The sequence below is a fragment of the Coregonus lavaretus genome (assembly GCF_964263955.1).
Source record: "Coregonus lavaretus genome assembly, chromosome: 1".
NCBI lineage: Eukaryota > Metazoa > Chordata > Actinopteri > Salmoniformes > Salmonidae > Coregonus > Coregonus lavaretus.
Window position 1 is genome coordinate 36,827,222 of NC_139988.1, and position 9,064 is coordinate 36,836,285.

A 9,064-nucleotide genomic window follows, 5' to 3' on the forward strand; every position below is an offset into this window, starting at 1 on the left:
AGCGGATTAATTTGCTTAATCTTTAAGAATTTAGCAATGCAAATAGCAGCACGAGAGAGCTGGAATCCACTTTTATTAAACAGTGGCCAGTCAAAACTGTTTTCACACGCGATTCCGCAATGACTGGGCTTAAAAGAACATGTTTCACTAGGCTCTGTAGGCCAAGGTTTCCCAAACTCGGTCCTGGGGCCCCCCCTGGGTGCACGTTTTGACAGAGTTTGTGAAACCCTGATGTAGGCCAACCATGTTCCAGGGGTCTTGGGCCTATAGGCTACGTTTGGAGTTATTTGGCCACTTCAGTTGATATACAAACCTTAGCAAAACATATACAGTGAGGGAAAAAATTATTTGATCCCCTGCTGATTTTGTACGTTTGCCCACTGACAAAGAAATGATCAGTCTATAATTTTAATGGTAGGTTTATTTGAACAGTGAGAAACAGAATAACAACACAAAAATCCAGAAAAACGCATGTCAAAAATGTTATAAATTGAATTGCATTTTAATGAGGGAAATAAGTATTTGACCCCCTCTCAATCAGAAAGATTTCTGGCTCCCAGGTGTCTTTTATACAGGTAACGAGCTGAGATTAGGAGCACACTCTTAAAGGGAGTGCTCCTAATCTCAGATTGTTACCTGTATAAAAGACACCTGTCCACAGAAGCAATCAATCAATCAGATTCCAAACTCTCCACCATGGCCAATACCAAAGAGCTCTCCAAGGATGTCAGGGACAAGATTGTAGACCTACACAAGGCTGGAATGGGCTACAAGACCATCGCCAAGCAGCTTGGTGAGAAGGTGACAACAGTTGGTGCGATTATTCGCAAATGGAAGAAACACAAAATAACTGTCAATCTCCCTCGGCCTAGGGCTCCATGCAAGATCTCACCTCGTGGAGTTGCAATGATCATGAGAACGGTGAGGAATCAGCCCAGAACTACACAGGAGGATCTTGTCAATGATCTCAAGGCAGCTGGGACCATAGTCACCAAGAAAACAATTGGTAACACACTACGCTGTGAAGGACTGAAATCCTGCAGCGCCCGCAAGGTCCCCCTGCTCAAGAAAGCACATATACAGGCCTGTCTGAAGTTTGCCAATGAACATCTGAATGATTCAGAGGAGAACTGGGTGAAAGTGTTGTGGTCAGATGAGACCAAAATTGAGCTCTTTGGCATCAACTCAACTCGCTGTGTTTGGAGGAGGAGGAATACTGCCTATGACCCCAAGAACACCATCCCCACCGTCAAACATGGAGGTGGAAACATTATGCTTTGGGGGTGTTTTTCTGCTAAGGGGACAGGACAACTTCACAGCATCAAAGGGACGATGGACGGGGCCATGTATCGTCAAATCTTGGGTGAGAACCTTCTTCCCTCAGCCAGGGCATTGAAAATGGGTCGTGGATGGGTATTCCAGCATGACAATGACCCAAAACACACGGCCAAGGCAACAAAGGAGTGGCTCAAGAAGAAGAACATTAAGGTCCTGGAGTGGCCTAGCCAGTCTCCAGATCTTAATCCCATAGAAAATCTGTGAAGGGAGCTGAAGGTTCGAGTTGCCAAACGTCAGCCTCGAAACCTTAATGATTTGGAGAAGATCTGCAAAGAGGAGTGGGACAAAATCCCTCCTGAGATGTGTGCAAACCTGGTGGCCAACAACAAGAAACGTCTGACCTCTGTGATTGCCAACAAGGGTTTTGCCACCAAGTACTAAGTCATGTTTTTCAGAGGGGTCAAATACTTAAATCCCTCATTAAAATGCAAATCAATTTATAACATTTTTGACGTGCATTTTTCTGGATTTTTTTGTTGTTATTCTGTCTCTCACTGTTCAAATAAACCTACCATTAAAATTATAGACTGATCATGTCTTTGTCAGTGGGAAAACGTGCAAAATCAGCAGGGGATCAAATACTTTTTTCCCTCACTGTAGGCCTGGCTACATGACTATGATATTAAAAAGTCACAAATAAATGCATGCACTGTGCATCATTCACAAGTAATAATATTCTCACCTTTCAGACTATTCTCAATTTAATCTTGACTTTACTAGTGCTTCATTTGAGCCAGATCCTGCCGGAATAGGATCCAGCACCTCTCATTTTTGGGCTGTTTCGTTCCAGAACCTATTTGGCCAGATCAGGTACCTCTCATGGCATGAAAATGTAAAAATTATAATAAAAGCGATCAAAGTTCATTCGAATTGGCTCTTCGTTAATTCTCCTGCCCTCTCCCCCCCAAAAAAGTAATGTGAAAAAGTAGATTTTCAGCCTGAGCCTGATATTCTAGTTGATTCGGGTTGGGCCAGACAGGGTTTATGGTTTATGCAACATCGTAACCTGTGTTTGAGACCAACACGTGGCATGGCGTGGCTGTGTGAGAAGCGCGCCTGTATCTCTCACAGAACTAGAATGAGATTCACTTTATATGATCTCTCTCCCTCTCTCTGCTCTGAAAAGAAGGCCTATAATGTAGCCGCAGAGGATCAATAGCTTATTTAAAAAATATTGCCTAGTTGTGGATTGTGTGTAGCCCAATAACACATGCTGAGTAACAAGGCATAGCCTACAGTTGTGAACGTGCGGCAAATCTTTCAGTGAACAGCATGCAGACAAAACAGGCCTTTGGCAATATTTTAAATACAATCAATGAAAACACAGGTTGCAAAGCAAATGGCTCCTGCTGAAAAGAGAAGACTCTAATCCGTATGCTGTAGGCTACCAAAATATTTGATCAACTTCCAAATATTGTTTTACAAAGTAAAACAAGAGTGATATAGGCTTTTGGCACGAACGCGTCGGCCATCACCGGCGAGTGAGCTAAACATTATTGGTTGAGTCAGTGAAACTGTAAAGCATGTTTAGGACTATAATTTCCTCCTCATATTGTAGCCTACAATATGTGCGTCTCCACATGCCTAGGCTATTGATGGATTCAAGACAAGGTTGTTTTTATTGATCTCAGATTCTCAGTTTGTCAGTGTCAAAGTAGCCTGTCATTTCGATAATTTGTGTAATATTAAAAAACATTCTGCCAGTCTCCAGTCATGTAGAATTACTTAGAATTGCATGCGTTTATAAAAGTACGCTTTTTCCGGGATCCTAAGCTACTAAACATTTTCCCCATCCGTGCAACTTCTGTAAGTGCCTCAACCTTACTGCTCTATGCCACTACACAAATGCAAAGATATGCATAAAATGCTTCATTATAAGAGCCAATTTATACTTGATTTGAAAATGTGGTCGGAGACTCCGTATGGAGGGTGTGACGCATTTACAGAGCCTCTGGAGGCACGCAGAGGCAAAATTGAGATCCATATACCCATCACTATGTGCCTCCCAAATTTTGTAACAATGCGGAGGGCTCTGTATAGCTCCACATTGACATTATTGGTTGATGGTAGGTGGTGGCGGGAGGTCCTGTATAAACATAAAACTCACTTCCTTGACAACTTCCTTCACAACAGCTCTGCTCAACAGCTCTGCGCTGCTCCATGAAGCGCAAGAAGTATGAATGCCCTGACTACTGCAGAGGCCGTATCACCGTAAATGCTGCATGCACGGCCAATGCAGACGTCGGAATGACCATGCAGTGCCTTTAAAGGTGATTTTTTTTCTCATGCGTTTCTGTACCTCAGAGCTCACCAGGTCACCCCGCTCCAGCTCACTTTTTGTTCCAGCACCTTCCGATTTACAAATTTAGCACTGGTCTTTACATATACTAAATAATGTGTGAAATTAGTTTTGATTTAGAATGGACCATTATCATGCACCTGTCGGTGCAGGGGCAGGGTAAAAAAATACCATATGCGCTTGAATAGCAAATGGAGGACGCTTTTCCTGCGGTTCATTTTCATGCCAGCCTGGTAGGATAATCCGGTTGTAAAGCGAAGCATTGTGCTTAATATTAGGTAAGTTGATAAATAAATATAGTAGGCCTAGCCTATAGAAAGCTGAAGGGATCATCCAATTTTTAATAGAGGCCATCAAAACTCTGTTTTCTCATGCAATTGCATAGCCTATAGAAATGTTAAGCAACAGGAACACTTATTTCATTCCATGCATCAACCAGCTATGAGGAGCTGGCTGTCACTGTGCAACAGGTGATCCGATTTCACTCAAACTTAATGCCAGGGCTCTCATTAAGTGACAATTTTGAGGGCCTTCCTCTGACACCGCCTGGTATAGAGGTCCTGGATGGCAGGAAGCTTGGCCCCAGTGATGTACTGGGTCGTACGCACTACCCTCTGTAGTGCCTTGCGGTCGGAGGCCAAGCAGTTACCATACCAGGCGGTGATGCCACCAGTCAGGATGCTCTCGATGGTGCAGCTGTATAATTTTTTGAGGATCTGAGGACCCATGCCAAATCTTTTCAGTCTCCTAAGGGGGAATAGGCTTTGTCGTGCCCTCTTCACGACTGTCTTGGTGTGTTTGGACCATGATAGTTCGTTGGTGATGTGGACACCAAGGAACTTGAAGCTCTCAACCTGTTCCACTACAGCCCCGTCGATGAGAATGGGGGCGTGCTCAGTCCTCTTTTTTTTTCCTGTAGTCCACAATCATCTCCTTTGTCTTGGTCACGTTGAGGGAGAGGTTGTTGTCCTGGCACCACACGGCCAGGTCTCTGACCTCCTCCCTATAGGCTGTCTCACCGTTGTCGGTGATCAGGCCTACCACTGTTGTGTCGTCGGCAAACTTAATGATGGTGTTGGAGTCGTGCCTGGCCATGCAGTCATGGGTGAACAGAGAGTACAGGAGGGGACTGAGCACGCACCCCTGAGGGGCCCCCGTGTTGAGGATCAGTGTGGCAGATGTGTTGTTACCTACCCTTACCACCTGGGGGCGGCCCGTCAGGAAGTCCAGGATCCAGTTGCAGAGGGAGGTGTTTAGTCCCAGGATCCTTAGCTTAGTGATGAGCTTAGAGGGCACTATGGTGTTGAATGCTGAGCTGTAGTCAATGAATAGCATTCTCACGTAGGTGTTCCTCTTGTCCAGGTGGGAAAGGGCAGTGTGGAGTGCAATAGAGATTGCATCATCTGTGGATCTGTTGGGGCGGTATGCAAATTGGAGTGGGTCTAGGGTTTCTGGGATAATGCTGTTGATGTGAGCCATGACCAGCCTTTCAAAGCACTTCATGGCTACAGACGTCAGTGCTACGGGTCGGTAGTCATTTAGGCAGGTTATCTTAGAGTCCTTGGGCACGGGGACTATGGTGGTCTGCTTGAAACATATTGGTATTACAGACTCAGTCAGGGACATGTTGAAAATGTCAGTGAAGACACTTGCCAGTTGGTCAGCACATGCTCAGAGTACACGTCCTGGTAATCCGTCTGGCCCTGCGGCCTTGTGAATGTTGACCTGCTTAAAAGTCTTACTGGGAAAAGCTGGGACCGAGAGACTGAAAAACAGCTTCTATCGCAAGGCCATCAGACTGTTAAACAGCAATCACTAGCATATTAGAGGCTACTACCTATAGACATATACTAGAAATCACTTGCCACTTTAATAATATTTACATATCTTGCATTACTCATCTCATATGTATATACTGTATTCTATACTATTCTACTGTATCTTAGTCCATACTGCTCTGACATCACTCGTCCATATATGTATATATTCTTAATTCATTCCTTACTTAGATTTGTGTGTATTGGTTATATGTTGTGAAATTGTTAGATATTACTTGTTAGATATTACTGCACTGTCGGAGCTAGAAGCTCAAGCATTTCGCTACACCCGCAATAACATGTGCTAAATACGTGTATGTGATCAATAAAATTTGATTTTATGTGATATATACAACTATTCATTCCTTTTTCAAACTTTCACCTGGCCAACAACCCCAGATCCTCCCCTCACCCTGCCGTGGAGTACAATATTAAGTATTCAATATCACAAAGGGGGCAGCATGTTTTCTAGCAATGCGGAAACATAAATGTCGGCCCTGCCAAAAATGTCCCATACCTGGGAGAGCCTCCACTCCTGAGACAGAGGGTCCTACCTGGATAAAAGATCTGCACCTGAGTTGAGGCAACTGGGGACATGCGTCTCCCAAAGCGAAAGCATGAGCACACTGCTCCCCAGCAATAGGGAGCGAGCCAAGGTTAGGATGGAGAGAGACAGTCTCTCCGCATCTGTTGATGCACACCACCACTGACATATTGCAGCACAAGCCGGCCCAACAAAAACAGGGGGAAGCACCTAAGCGCCAGATACTCCGGATAATTGACATGTGGTGCGCTCCACACCAGTGTCCATACCCCCGAATCGAGTTGCCTTCTTGCTGTGCACCCCACCCTCGGGTCATGATCACCTGTCATTATCACCTTGCGGGATACAACTCAGCCCATGGGAGCTCCTTGACAATAGCAGAGGGGCACACCACTGGGCCATGGCCCGTAGGCCTGACAGGGACACCCAAAGTGACTGGCTTAGGCTGCGAGATGCATCCAGGTGAGTTGCTAGCACTCAGCGCTGGAAGTGCCATATTAACGATATCCCCACGGGAACAACTTCCGTCACAGAAGCCATCATCCCAAGTAGAATTTGGCAAAAACGCACTGTGTGATCCAGCCAAAATTTGGCTAAGCAGAGCCTGAACATGGACACCCTTCGTGGGGATAAATAAGCGTGATATGTGAGTGAGTCTAGCTTGAGACCCAGAAACGGAATGCGCTGAGAGGGAGTCAGACAACTATTTTTCTGGTTTCTTATGAAGCCTAGAGACTGAATATGGGACAGTAGCATGGATGTGTGTAACACTGCTTGCCCCCTCGACTCCGCCGCCACCAGCCAATCTCTGTAATAGCTGGCAGCTCGAGCATTCCGAGTTTTTAGACTGAGGTTTTTGCTGAGGGCACATAGGTCTAGAATGGGACGCAATGTTCCGTCCCATCATAACCAGGAATACCGGCTGTACCAGCAGTCCCGGATCTTTGACATAGGAACCACTCGGATTGCCTGCTTCTGGAGACGGGAGGATATTTCCTCCCTCTAAACAGGCACTGAGGCCTCGGGAACAGTCGAATTGTAGCCTGTACCCTGACATCACTGTTCGCATGATCCAGGGTGACACTGCACATGCGGGCCATTGGTCGGTGCAGGCAGCGTGACTCCCGTGAAGTGCCATCTGAAGGGACGTGATGCCACTTTGTGGACTGGGAGAGATTGGTGGAAATGGAAGAACCACTCCCTTCATCAAACTCACATACGGGAGACAACACAACACTGGGTACACTGGAACTCGGTTGAAAAAACATTATGTGCCAAGGTTTGCCTAAAGTCCTGCCTACACTGGGTACACGGGCTCCGGCGATCAGTGATGTACTCCGATTGGCCGTGTCACTTGGGGGTGCAGTTGTCACGACAAGCCTTGCTCGGTTTAGGTGGTAAGATGTGTTCCGGTAACCGGCTGGTACCCAGCGCTGGACCGCACGTAATAAAAAATAAACCCAGGGAAAAATGTTTATTGTGGAGGTTACCCACCGATCAGTCACAGGAACTGGTGACAAAGTGCCTTGTACCCTAGCTGGGAATGGGACAGACAGCTCTGAAAAACGGACCCCTTTTGTTGTAACAGACAGGGGCGAGTCGTAATTGAATCTTATTACAAGGAATGAAAAGCATTGAGCTGGAGACAGACAGCTCATATGAACCACAAAGACTACGTGTGGGATAATAGCATGTTCGTGTCCAACCCTGCTCGTTCCCTCGACTCCGCTACCAACAACTAGTCACCTATAGAGCCCATAACCTGTATCACTAGACACCTCATAGGGACTAGTGAGCTACAAGCAGGAATCAGCGATGAATCCCAGTAATGAGCCAGTTATGGGGGAGGGCCGCCCCCTTGTGTGACCCAACTTGTCACTCTCACCCTCGGGAGAATTATATATTCCTTGAACCCTGTGAACACAGTGGAATATGTGGTAACAGAGGGGGCAGCATTAAACATGGACAAGCTTCCAACATACATTGTGCTTCTGTGAGACTGTTTAGCCTGCATGAAGCCTGGCCCCTTTACGGGAGGCTTTTAAGCATAAGCTAGGGTAGCAAGCCGAAGAACACCATCCCAACCATGAAGGATGGGGGTTGACAGCATCATGCTGTGGGGGTGCTTTGCTGCAGGAGGGACTGGTGCACTTCACAAAATAGATGGCATCATGAGGAAGGAAAATTATGTGGCTATATTGAAGCAACATCTCAAGACATCAGTCAGGAAGTTAAAGCTTGGTCGCAATTGGGTCTTCCGAATGGACAATGACCCCAAGCATATTTCCAAAGTTGTGGCAAAATGGCTTAAGGACAACAAAGTCAAGGTATTGGAGTGGCCATCATAAAGCCCTGACCTCAACCCTATAGAAAATGTGTGGGCAGAACTGAAAAAGCATGTGCGAGCAAGGAGGCCTACAAAACTGATTCAGTTACACCAGCTCTGTCAGGAGGAATGGGCCAAAATTCACCCAACTTATTGTGGGAAGTTTGTGGAAGGCTACCCGACACGTTTGACCCAAGTTAAACAATTTAAAGGTAATGCTACCAAATTCTAATTGAGTGTATGTAAACTTCTGACCCATTGGGAATGTGATGAAAGAAATAAAATCTTAAATAAATCATTCTCTCTATTATTATTCTGACATTTCACATTCTTAAAATAAAGTGGTGATCCTAACTGACCTAAAACAGGGAATTTTTACTATGATTAAATGTCAGGAATTGTGAAAAACTGAGTTTAAATGTCTTTGGCTAAGGTGTATGTAAACTTCCGACTTCAACTGTAAGTGAAATAATCTGTCTGTAAACAAGTCCTAACCGACTTGCCAAAACTATAGTTTGGTAACAAGAAATTTGTGGAGTGGTTGAAAAATTAGTTTTAATGATTCCAACCTAAGTGTATGTAAACTTCCGACTTCAACTGTATATATGCTTAGTTTGATACACTGAAAACAAACTTAAAGATACCAAAAATAATTTAGTCCAATCAACCTTGCTAAATATCAAGTGGCTGTCCATGGTACTGATTTCTGTTTGTGTGTAAAAATAAATGTTTACTTACCC